At 36.0% G+C, this 13,232-nt stretch overlaps 1 pseudogene; it reads right to left on the minus strand.

Moving 5' to 3' along the window:
* Positions 1 to 8,247, minus strand: part of LOC132530491 (pyrroline-5-carboxylate reductase 3-like) — a 118,872-nt pseudogene extending 110,625 nt beyond the window's left edge.
* Between the last annotated feature and the right edge of the window lie 4,985 nt (positions 8,248 to 13,232).

Below are 13,232 nucleotides of genomic sequence, written 5' to 3' on the forward strand. Positions count from 1 at the left end.
ACAAATAAGCCAATTCAATTAAAAATGTAATTATTCATTCCAGTGGTCTGTTTACACAGTACAAGCCATTTAGTTTGGCCACATTTTTACTTAATTGCTCAAATAATTGGACTTTGGGTAGACAGAGCCTAGAATGGTCAGATTTGATGCTACTGAATGATTTGGTTGTTTAGATTTGTCATGACTCGTTAACTATAAGTAGCAACAGAATTATTTCTGGTTTCCTGCCATTCACAGGACTGTGTAGTTAGGTTGCAGACAATTTTAACACTGAGAACATTTTTTTGTTGTGTCGAACTGTACTTCATCCATGAAAATACAGTATGAATTTAAAAAAAATTTACTATTTGTTATATTTTGGATACTACATATATCACATAGTATAATATAGTCTCCAAATGGTGCACATTTATATGTACCTAATATATGTAAAATATATATATACACATACACAATTATACTCATTACCTGAAATTTTCTTACATTCGTATAAGGAGTGTGATAAACAGTAAAGGGTGAAATTTGCTCACTGCACTAAAGACTGACTATGTTTTTCAATATAGCCAGTGAAAATATTTTCAAATATTTAAAAGGCAAATACTCATATTACTTGTTTAAATAACATGATACTGTAATATTCTTGTCTTTCAGAATTACACAAATAGGGCAATAATAATGAAGAAATAGAAATATATGAGAAGCAATTTATAGAGCATTCAATTACCAAAAGTAAAAGTTGTCACTAAAGGGAATTCAAATATGTGTACCCCATTAATTCATATTTATTTAGGAATTACAGTTAGCCTTACCACTGGAATCAATATTTTGGCATTTCTTTTGTCCCCAAACTATTCCTGATATTTTTTGATATAAATTGTAATGCAGAATAGACAAAACCACAAAGAATTTCCTATCACAAGCTTAAATGAGGACTTCCCTGGTGGCACAGTGGTTGAGAGTCCGCCTGCCAATGCAGGGGACATGGGTTCGTGCCCCGGTCCGGGAAGATCCCACATGCTGTGGAGCGGCTGGGCTTGTGAGCCATGGCCGCTGAGCCTGCGCGTCCGGATCCTGTGCTCCACAACGGGAGAGGCCACAACAGTGAGAGGCCCGCGTACCGCAAAAAAAAAAAAAAAAAAAAAAAAAAAGCTTAAATGAGAAATTACACAGTTTGAAAAATCAGTTGTGCATTAACTTGCTTCAAAAGAAATTTAAAAGGAAGGAAAGTTTCAGGCAATAAAAAGCCCAATTAAAAAAAAAAAAACGAGGAACTCTTGTGTAGTTTCAGGTTTTGTATTTTTCTTTTGTTCTTTTATTTGTCATTCTTCTTCTGTAAACCATCAAGAAATATGGAAAGCTTTTATAGTTGTATTACTAAAAATATATCAAAGTATATATATTCACAATGGATGTCTTTACTCACTACCTGAAATATTCTTATAAGGTGAGTAATATATGGTAGAGAGTGGGAATTTGCTTGCTACACTACAGCCTGCCTAAGCACAAAACTAATTTCTTTTTACTGAGAAATACCTCATCTCTTTCCAGTTTGTAGACAGAGTCTTTGGCGACTATCTTAACCCGCAAGTGGATCTGAGGTGAAGAAAGAATATCACTTAAGTGGAGTTGTTTTCCTTCAAGGCATGAAATAACTGGTAAGAGTCTGTATCTTTTTACCTTTTCAGCTGGAGTTGAATGTGTATGAATCTGATGTGTCAAAAATATTTATAATAGATGACTTGGGGCCTGATGCTGCAGCCCTCAGGCAGTCAAAACTCCAATTGACTTCAGTGAGAAATTTATTTGTCCAAGGTCCAGCTGCCCTATTCCTGTAGGGGAAAAGAAAAAGCTTAAATGAAGCACCGGTGCAGGGCTTCAAGAGCTATAGACAAAAAACAGTCTTAGATAATGGTAGCAAGAAATCTGCAGCTGGTTGCCTGTCTGAGAGCTGTAATCGACAAAAGTGGCTTAGTCTACTAAGAAAATAATAGTTTTGATTGATTTGCATCCACTTATGTTTTAAAAATAATTAATTTACTTTTGGCTGCGTTGGGTCTTCGTTGATGCGCATGGGCTTTGTCTAGTTCTGACGAATGGGAGCTACTCTTCGTTGCGGTGCACGGGCTTCTCATTGCGGTGGCTTCTCTTGTTGTGGAGCACGGGCTCCAGGGCACATGGGCTTAAGTAGTTGTAGCATGCAGGCTCAGTAGTTGTGGCATACAGGCTCTAGAGCGCAGGCTCAGTAGTTGTGGCGCATGGGCTTAGTTGCTCCACGGCATGTGGAATCTTCTGGAACAGGGATTGAAACCATGTCCCCTGCACTGGCAAGCGGATCCTTAACCACTGCACCCAAGGGAAGTCCTCATCTGCTTACTTATGAACATAAAGTCTGTATATTTGAGTAGCAAAGTGTAACGCCAGTGCTTCGCACAATTTTTAATTCTATTTTGATGTCAAATGCCCTTCATAAGTATCCATGGAGAGCCCATGAACTTCCTCTTTCCCCTAGATTTATCAATTACAAGGCACAACAGGAGAAATATAGTAAGTGTAAATTAAAGGTCAAAAGATTATTGCTTGAAATGTTCAGGAAGACTTTCCATTCATCAAAATTAAAGGTAAAGTGCAATACAGGCACTTCAGCAATCTACTAGTCCCAACACCTGAGAATGTGTATGAAATAACTGGAACCCAAAGGTGGGAAGACTATCTTTCCACTTTACTACAATCATTTCTTCCTTTGCCATACTCCAGTCTCATCTATTTCTCTTTACTTCCCTCACCCTCCAAGAGATTACTTTTCTTCTGGGGAAATTTTTCCATTTTAGTTGAAGGGATATCCACTGGGTTTAAAAATCAAACAATCTGTTAACTGTTCAAGTTATACATATACATTTTCTTCATCTATTAAGTACGGTGCTTGTGCTAGATTACGTTATCAGTTAACTTCCGACTGTGTTATAATTTCATTTCATTCTCTTTTTACTAGTTTACACTTCTCCTATATTATCCTAATGGAACTGCTCCAGGCAAAAACTACTGAGTAATATTGTGCTTGGTGATTTCCTTGTTTTTTTCTTTAACATCTCTCTCCCTTACTTCAGATACCAGTGCTTTAACACTGCCCTGTCAAGCACAGTGAGACACCCGGTGGCATCCCGTGATTCAAACAGTTTGACACAGAGGTACTCCAACATTTAAGTACCATCCAAAGTGAGAAATACAAATCCACCCTGCCATTCAGTGCTCACACACACACACACGTATTTGGAAGAACATTTTCCTAAACCTTATGTGTCTTATGTGTAATAGAACATTTCCTATTAAGTAGGATTTCATCCCACTGAACATGCTGGGTCGGTCTCAATACATTGATTTTTAATTCCACTAATGAACTTCAACCTATAGTTCCCAGAATAGTAAACTCTATGGTACTTCTGCACCTGTTGAAGGGATAGTCATCTTGGGCACACGTTTGCACTTTTGAAAAGATGGATGAAGATCTGGTATTTTTAGGAAGTGATCACCTTAATAGTGTGAGTTTAAGGGTCATGGGACAATAATGAAAGGGAAATTTGAGAACAAGAGGCATTTTTCATTGTTGGCTGACTCCCAGGTACTCACAGATATTGATAACTTCTTCATGATCATCAATGAGACTTCTCCATGTGCTATTTCAGAATTTTGGAGATGTTTATCATATTTAATTGAGAATGCATGGATGTAGATATCAAGAGAGGTTATGCTTTACCCAGTAGTAGATTTCTCATAGAGACTGCCACTGAAATAACAATCCAGATATTGGCAACATTTTTATTTTGTTTCTCAGAACCATGGCTTGATTCTACGTGTTCTGATAGCCTGTGTTCTTACGGTATGTCTAAAACAACCATGAAGCAAAGCCTGCCCTCCTTCTTTCCCCCAAGATTTCTTTGGCCCCTGGAACACTTTTAAGTGTTCAGATAAGTTATGAAATCTGAATCAAGGAAAAACATCTGAGGGAATTAATGATTTTTTGTTACATATTTGTTAGAAGATAGACATATGAAGATGAGAGAGTCTTTGTATGAGAAAGCAGCCAAGCCAATGTCACCAATATTTCTCTAAAATAGGTACACGAAAACCAATCATTCAGACAAGAATCGACTAACTGTTACATGAGCTATTCTCATGTACTTGAGGTTCCCCAAGACCACAGTTCATGGGTTGGAAGTTATATGAAAACCTTCAAAAGTATTCATTTGCAGTGTCATTTATTTATTCAAGGATCATTTATTGAGCACCTATGACGTACCTGCAATGTTGTAAGTGCTAAGTGCTAGGGAACACATGATGAATGAAATGCATGTTTGCAGAGTGAAAAAATTGAAGAGGGAAGAAATTCTAAAGATGCTTCTAAGTCACATTAGACTTGTTCTAAAGAAGATACCTTAGCACACAAGAACCAGAGAGAGTTGTTTCGTTTCTTCTCACTCATGTTTTACTCTGAGCTTCATTAGTGCTGCAGACAAAAGGAGAATGAAGCAGAAAGAGAGAGAAATTAAACCATAATAATTTTATTTTATGCTGAAAATTACAAAGCCATCTTTAAAGTTTTTTCGCTATCAAAGTAATTAATTTAAAATAGCAAGTGAAAATTATAGAGTTACTCAAGACCCATTATTCAAAATTCATTGTCCACAAAAGCATTTAAAATATGGTTTTTGGCAGTATAAAATGAGGAAAATAAAGGTTAACAGAGAACAACTGCTGATGGGAGGTATAGATAATGTTTCCTAGTGGGAAAATGTATTATCATAAGAAGAAACACTTAAGCATAAAACATTCCAGAGGGGAGCGATTGGAATTATGTCCCCTTCCATTGCGTTGACGTAACGTGAAAACAGCCAGTCAAATCAGTTCTGATTTTTAGTTGCACGTAATAAAACAGCCAGACAACCATTGATGGGATCAGTCACTTTTCAACTTGTTTTGCCTTAGGAGGAGAACGCTTTAAGTCTGTCTTTTAGTTAGTTCTTTACACAAGTTCATTTAAGAAATGTCAAAGGTTGGTTTAGTGTATGGATTTTATGTAGGGTACATACCCATTTTCGGTTAGAAGTGATTCCTTTTCTTGATTACTTGTGACTTTAATTGTATGCAGGGTTGTCCTCCTGGAAAGGCAAATTAATGCAATTGCCCACAGACCCTCGGGATCTGTGAGGGGAGGGGGAAAAAAAAAAGGCAGCCAGCAGCTGGTGGTTAAAATATAATTAGTGTCAATATGTAAAATACAATTAGCATCAGCATGCAACCTGCCCCCTAGGCCTGCCTCAGCTGTCTCTGGTCATCTGTGATACCTCTTCCCTCAAATCATCTACCTGCCGACCAACTGCTGTTCTTGTTGTCAGTGGTTACTAACTATTCGTTAAAATACTCACCATAACACAACTTCCAAAGTTAATCTGCACAGAGATATTAAGCGTATAGAATAGATGACTTAATGATATGTTCTGGGTCCTGCACCTCCATAGACAAGGCCTCCTTATACCTGAACTTGGCTATTAAAACTAATCTTGTTAGGACATCTTAATTTGTCACCTTAATAAATCACTGTAGTTTAAAACTATAAGAACTGTTACTACCGTATTGTCATGTTATCAAAATCAGACTGCTAAACCCCAGAAATAGTTATATTTATCAGAGAATAATAGAATAATGTCTGATAAAGAACTTATGCTAAAAGTTGCTAAGTTTTGATTTATGGAATGAAAAGAAGCTTGTTTGACATCATTAAGATGAAGGAAGATAAATGGCTAATAAACTTTTTCCCTTCAACTAAAGTAAGAAAGGCATTTAGCAACTTAGGAGTGAATTGTGCTTTAAATATTTATATGTGAGCTATCGGATTGGAGCTTAGAATGTATTTTTTTAGACATATGGGGTTTAACATGGGTTTGAGTTTACAAGGGAGTCAAGAAAAGTCTCTGAAATCTATAACATACCTGGGGATAGAACATAAACCCAATAAATCAGACTTTTTCTAAGGTTTAGGATCTTGCAACTTCTTAACTGTTGCTAAACTCTCACACATCTCAGAGTTCATATCGAATCTCTATTCCCCTCCCTTCCTTCTTTCCTTATTATTGTTATTTTTTTGGATAGCATTTCAAATTGAATAATTTTTCCATTGATTTACATTATAATTTCCCCAATGATTTCTTGTCATTTTTATTGACCCTCGGTTAAATACATACATACTCCATACATATGAGTTTAAAATTTCTTTTCTTAACTCATCATCAAATAATTTATTTCAAAAACCATTAATACACTGGAGGACTTATCACTTAATGGGATTTCAGTGACTTATTTTACAAGGGGAAGAAGTCTTATGAAATGCAAAGATAAGCTATTGGTTTATCTATTCATCTTCTCCAAAACTGTGGGTATTTTAACATGAGTACCCAGTAAGTTTTGAGAAGTACTTACTTAAACAATTTCCAGTGTGATTGGCATCACACTGGAACATTAGGTATGTCTTTGATAGGTGTTGGATCCCACTGCCATTTTTATACAAAGTGAGTTCTAATCCTGCATCCTTTGTTGGGAGCTATGTTACGGGGAGTTAGTTCTTGAAAAGATCATTCAGGCTGAACTACTATATTTGTAAGGTTTTGCCATCACAGGAGGGGGTCTCTACAGGCCTTAACTACTTGTAGATGTCAAGTTTTATGTGTGTGTCAGGGAAGGGGCTGGTGTTAAGACAGCAGCCAAATAAAGCTTGGCCAACCAAGTGTGCCATTATGGATGAAGAAGAGTTTTTTCAGTGACATAATCTGAAAACCCTGGTTATCAAATACCATATCAATTTAAAAAAACAATCATCAACTGCAGCGAATGTCAGTTTTACTTAAAAGCAACCAGTATCTTTATGGGGAAGATAAAACTCTTCATAATTCCTGCTTGACATCCATCTGAGAGTCAACTCTCTTGTTTACTTCGATTTTGTTATCTAGTAGTTATACAATGCTAAAGTATAATTTTTTAAAAGATAATATCATAACTCATAAAAATATAAAATGAATATGTGTCAATTACTTTAATTAATTAAAAAGAGAGAGACTTCCCTGGTGGCGCAGTGGTAAAGAATCCTCCTGCCAATGCAGGAGACATGGGTTTGATCCCTGGTCCAGGAAGATCCCACATGCCGTGGAGCAACTAAGCCCATGTGCGCCACAACTACTGAGCCTGCTCTCTAGAGCCTGTGAGCCACAACTACTGCAGCCCGTGCACTTAGAGCCCACGCTCTGCAACAAGAGAAGCCACAGTTGCAATGAGAAACCCGCGCACCGCCAATGAAGAGTAGCCCCCGCTCACCGCCCCTAGAAAAAGCCCCTGCACGGTAACAAAGACCCAGTGCAGCCAAAAAAAAGAGAGAGAGAAAACCAGTGGGATATTATAATAGGTTCAAAGGAGAATTGCAAGTACCAGATATATATAGGCCACCAGGAATGCTGAAATGAATTTAAGAATACAGGAAGAACAGATCAGTACCCACAGGCCAATAGTCAGTTGCATTCCACCAGACACAGTTCATTTTGCATTGCTATGTACAAGGCTCACTTGCATTATTATCAAACTTCTGTAAATACAAACTTCTATAAAATACAAAATGATAACATAGCTCAAAGATTATGAAAGGCAGAAGTGGACCCTGAAAAGTACTGCAGATAGGAAACCTAATAATCATTATTTTGCCCACTTTAAAGTCTTCCATAATTTTTCTTGACAGAAGCATAAGTCTCTTTGACTATTAATCCTGGATTCAGAGTCAGTGTGAGTCAGAGATGTAGGGGTGATTTTATTTCTCTAGTGGGAAGATGTGTACCATCCTCAACTGAAGTATGTCTTCTGTCAACATAATGGCCTAGAGCCTGAGCTCTAGTCAGTTTCTGACTCTGGCACTTAGCTGAGGGACCTCAGGCAAGTTACTGTCCTTCATGGTTCTGTGCCTATAAAACTGCTATCCCAATATACATAATTGTGTAAGTTTGCTTTGGGGGTTTCTGCATTATTTTGGATTAATATTTTTTGAATCCATTTTTATTTCCTTTTTTGATTGCTTTAGGATTTATGTTATGCATTTTTATCTTATCACAGTCAACCTTCAAGATATATGTCTATAAGAACCTAACATATAGTATAAAAACCTCACAATGATAGATTTCCTCTCTCCCCTCATTACCTTATATTGTTTTCACGCATTTTGCGAATACATATTCCATAAATCCCTCACAACATTATACTATAGTATACCTTTTAATTTTTGTTTCAACACTCAATTACACTGTAAATATATTTAGATAATAAGAACAAATCTTACACATATTTCTTTGTAGCCTCAGTTCCTAGTGACTTCAATTCCTTTGTATAGATCCACATTTCCATCTGGCATGCATTTTCTTCTGCCTGAAGGACTACCTTTACATTTTTTTAGTGCAGGTCTGTTCTGGTAAGTTCTTTCAACTTTTGTAGATTTGAAAAAATCTTTATTTTTTGTTTTGGAATGATATTTTACAGAATATAGAGTTCTAGATTGTCGGGTTTTTTTTTTTCTTTCAGCATTTTAAAGACATTGCTCTACCATTTTCTCCCTTTGGCTCTTTCCAATGGGAAATCTGTCATCATCTGTATGTTTGTTCTTCGGTACAAATTGTGCTTTCTTTCTCTTGGCTCCTTTTAGGAATTTATTTTTATCGCTGGTTTTGAGCAATCTGATTACAGTATTCCTTGCTGTTGTTTTGTAGGTTTCTAATACTTGGGGTACATTGTACTTCTTGGACTTCTGGTTTTATATTTTATCATCAAATTTGAAAATATTTAGAGTATTGTTTCTTCCCATTTTTTTTTTTCTATTCCAACTCTCTCTCTTTAGGGGACCCTAATACATGTGTATTTGGCTGCTTAAAGTTTTCCCACAGATTGCTTTGTTCATTTAAAAATACTTTTTTCTCTGTCTTAATTTCAGGTTCACTAATCTTTTCTTCTAAAATATCTACTCAGGTAATACAATCCAGGGTGTGTTTTTTTTTTCCATCTCAGACATTTTAATTTCTAAGAGTTTAATTAATCTTCTTTAATATACCTTTCATGTCTCTTTTTGAAAACATGGAATACATGCATACATTCACTACATACTAAAACATTTATGATAACTCTTTTAACATCCTTATCTGCTAATTTTAACATTTATGTCATTCTGGGTTTGTATCAAGTGATTGATCTATTTCCTCATTATAGATTATATTTTCCTTCTTCTTTACACATCTGCCTTTTTTTTTTCCTTTGGTTGGATGCCAGTCATTGTGAATTTACCTTGTTGGGCAATAGATATTTTTGTTTTCCTATAAATATTCATGAGCTTTGTTCTGGGTCACAGTTAAATCTCTTGGGACATTTGATTCTTTCAGATCTCACTTTTAAGATGTGCTAAGTAAGCCAGAGCAGTGTTTAGTCTAGGGTTTGCCCTACAGCTGAGGCAAGATTCCTCTGCGTACTCCATTCAATAACTATGAGTTATGATAATTTTTCAGTCTGGCTGGTGGGCCCAGGCATAATTCCTGACCCTATGTATGTACCAGGTGCTATTCTCTCTAATCCTTTTGGGTGGTTCTTTTTCCAGTTTCAGGTAGTTTCTTCACAGTCCTGTGATAATCAATACTTGACTGGATGTTTGAGGGTTACATAAACAGGTGTTGTTTTTTGGGTTTTTTGGCCCATGCCATGTGTCTTGCAGGATCTTAGTTCCTAGATCAGGGATCGAACCCGGGCCCATGGCAGTGGAAGCATGGAGTCCTAACCACTGGACCACCAGGAAATTCCCGAGGGTTACATAAACAGATCTCAGGTGTTCTTTTCCTGTAAAGTTCTCTCCCCTGTACTCTGTTTAATGTATGCCATTCACTTCAATTTCCCCAGACTGTCCACCTTACCTCATTAAACTCAGAGTCTGTTGAACTTTGTCTGGCTTGTTCTCCTCTCTGCTGCAGCCTAAAAACCCTTATCAAGGAAATAAGCTGCCCTAGTCATAGGGCTCACCTCTTCTGTTTACCATTTCTCATGGATCACTGTCTGTTGTTGCCTGATGTCCAATGGTTTAAACTATTGTTCTATACATTTCCTTCTAATGTTTGGTTGTTTAAGAAAAAGGGCAAATCCGGTCCCTTTTACTTCATCTTTGGATAAAGCAGAAGTTTGAATTTTAACTCTTGGTGCTATAAAGAATTAAGCTTGACAGATAATCTCTCCAAGCATACTTAGAATCTTCTGTTGACTCCTTAAAATGTATACTAATTGAATAGAATTTTTGTAGCAGTCAGCACAGAGAGCTTCTGAGAGAATGCCAGCAAATGATACACAAGGAATTCCAAGTGAAGCCTACGTGAAAACAGGGCAGAAAGACAGAAGGCATTTTGAACTAAAAGCAGACATATTAACATAGATGCTGACTCTTGAAACTGGGTTACAAAGCCACATATACCTACAGAAGAGGTATGTAGTTAAATAAATATACATTTCTCTCTAACTGTACTTCCCAGTTATTTCCAGTTAGAGAAACCCTTTTAAATTTGATCTCAAAAAAATAGTGTGGTCTCCACATGACGGTAGTTGTAGTCTTTGTTGATTTAGCAATTACAAAATGACTGTGAATTTAGTAACATTCAATTTCTTTTACTTTGTTGAGCATACTAGCATCTATCTGTCACCAACTCCAAGCTTGTACTGCTTGACACACGACAGGTCAATAAGTAGACAGATGGGGTGTTGAGGCAGGCAATAGTGACTTTATTTGGAAAGCCAGCAGACTGAGAAGATGGGGTACTAGTGTCCCAAAGAACCATCTCACTAGAGTTAGAATTCAGGCTTCTTTTTTACTAAAAGGGGAGGAGTTGTGGCTGGTTGTTGCACACTTCTTGGTGCCAGAATCCTTTAGTCTGACAGCTGTTCGCATAGCTCCCATCACGGTGTTCCTATAAACCTCCCACAAGAGAAGTGTTATTCTCTATTTGCAACTTTTTATCTCTATAGGAATGGAAAAGTGTTATACCTTTAAAGGTCAGAGCCTTTAGAATGGGCTACCCTGTATATTTCAGGCTATAAACACTCTTTTAGGGAAGGTGCAGAGCCAGCATGACTAAGCATAGGCAACAGAGCACAAAGGTTAGAACTAAAGGAATAGATTCAATATAGAGTCAGGTTTGTTCTTCTCGGTTACATATCTATATGAAAAAGATGAGCTATGCATTTATTTATCTAAATGTTTATATATCTACAGATAATTCGTGACACATGAGTTGAAAACTCCTTAAAAATCCAGAGTCCAACAGAGGTCTGAAGTCTGGGACACAATTCAGGAAAACAACTTTAATTGATTATATGTATATATCTATATCTATATCTAGATAGCTAGCTAGATAGAGAGATAGACAGCTACTTAGAAAAAACTAAATAGTTACCCATAGCATTTAGATTCTTCTCACCTAGTTTTCTCTGATTCTTTGTGGAAACAACAAACAAACTGACAAAAATATTTTGGATATTTTAACCTGAAGTATATGAATTGGAGTCGATCTAATCAATCACAGTCAGCTCCCTCTGCCCATTTATAGTCAGGTATGGTTATTCAAGTTATACTAGAATTGAGGAGAATGATTTCTGGCCTCAAACAAGGTTTAGTTATTAATCAGTGGTATAGAAGCTTGAAACAAAATTATAATTTATGTATCCAACTTACGTAACTTACATGAGGTTTTTTATTTTTTTGAGATCTACAACATGAAATAAAGATTCTTGAAAATTGTAGTAATAGTTTATTTCTTCAAAGAGTACATTTATTCTGCTTAAATCTTCTATTTTCTTCCAATGAGTCCTTAAAAAGGTTCTCAGGCTTCTAATGAAAATCATCAAAATAATTAAAAGAACACATACAAAGATTAAAGTCAGAGCCAGCAGAGAAACAGGAGAAACATTTCCGCAAAAAAACAATAGAGAAAAAACGTCAAAGATGTAAGATCTGCTCAAAGAGCACTTCCCAAAGGTTACATATTAGCTCCAGGCAAATAGCAATAGAGAATCACCCTTAAATCTTGTAAAAGATTATGACCCATAACAAACTAAGCAATAAAGACAGAAGGAAAACTTGCAGATCTTCATACTTCTCTAAATCAAACAACAGCAAAAGTATAGCTTGTATTAATGTCTTTTGAATCAAACAGCCTTTCTCTCTCTGTTCTGCCTGTACTTTCAGCTTTGTAGTTAGTTGACCTTTTTCTGTTATTATTCTCTGATATGTTTAGCATCTGGATGCTTATTTACAGACTTGTTTGTTGAAACGATGCTGACACATTTTTAAACTACATTCCATGATTTTATTTTTAGAATATTTCTTTGTTTTTTTTTTTAATACATCAGCAATTCTTGATTATTGGTTGTTGTCTAGAGCTTGCAGAAATCTAACAAGAAAATGGCCTATTATCCTTTTTTTTTTTTTGCCTGGGGCTGTCTCAAAATCTGGTAATTTTTAGGTTTCTTTATTTTTTCAAAGTATTTTATTTAGCTCCTCTGGATGAGTAATATACAGTTGCTGCCTTTAAAACATTTATATCTTAGTGGGATGATAAAATAGGCATTATAAATGGTAGACTGAAATATAAATAAATGCCTGGAAAAGCATTGTTAGGTAGGATTTCCTGTAAAAAAAGAAAATAAGAGAGAGAAAACAAAGAAAATTGGATCTTATAAAATTTGGTCACTATCAAGTTTTACCACTCTATACCTCTGTTACTTGTCAATTTTCTTAAATCTCTGAGGCATATTGTTTCTATCAATAAAATTAGGAAAACCTGTATTCTATAGAACTGTTTAAGGACTAACTGAGTTTATTTAAAGATCTAAGTATTTAGTAGGTACAAAATTTGTTGTTACTTTTGTATTAAGGGGTTCAGAGATTTCATACACAGAAACTGGGCTTTTCCTCAAAAAGGGAGGAGTTGGTTTTGTTAAAAAATAACATGGAGTAGGATGATCTACAAAGAGGTATGTGTGAATAAAATCATAGACGCAGAAAAGGGCAGGGCAGGTCCAAAAGCACAAAGATCAAATTATTTAGAGGAACCATATACATAGGAAAGACCTTAGAGAAAAATCTGGAACAGAAAGCTGAGGCAACGTGAAGAAAATTCTTAAATGCC

This window comes from Lagenorhynchus albirostris, chromosome 12, assembly GCF_949774975.1.
Source record: "Lagenorhynchus albirostris chromosome 12, mLagAlb1.1, whole genome shotgun sequence".
Lineage (NCBI taxonomy): Eukaryota > Metazoa > Chordata > Mammalia > Artiodactyla > Delphinidae > Lagenorhynchus > Lagenorhynchus albirostris.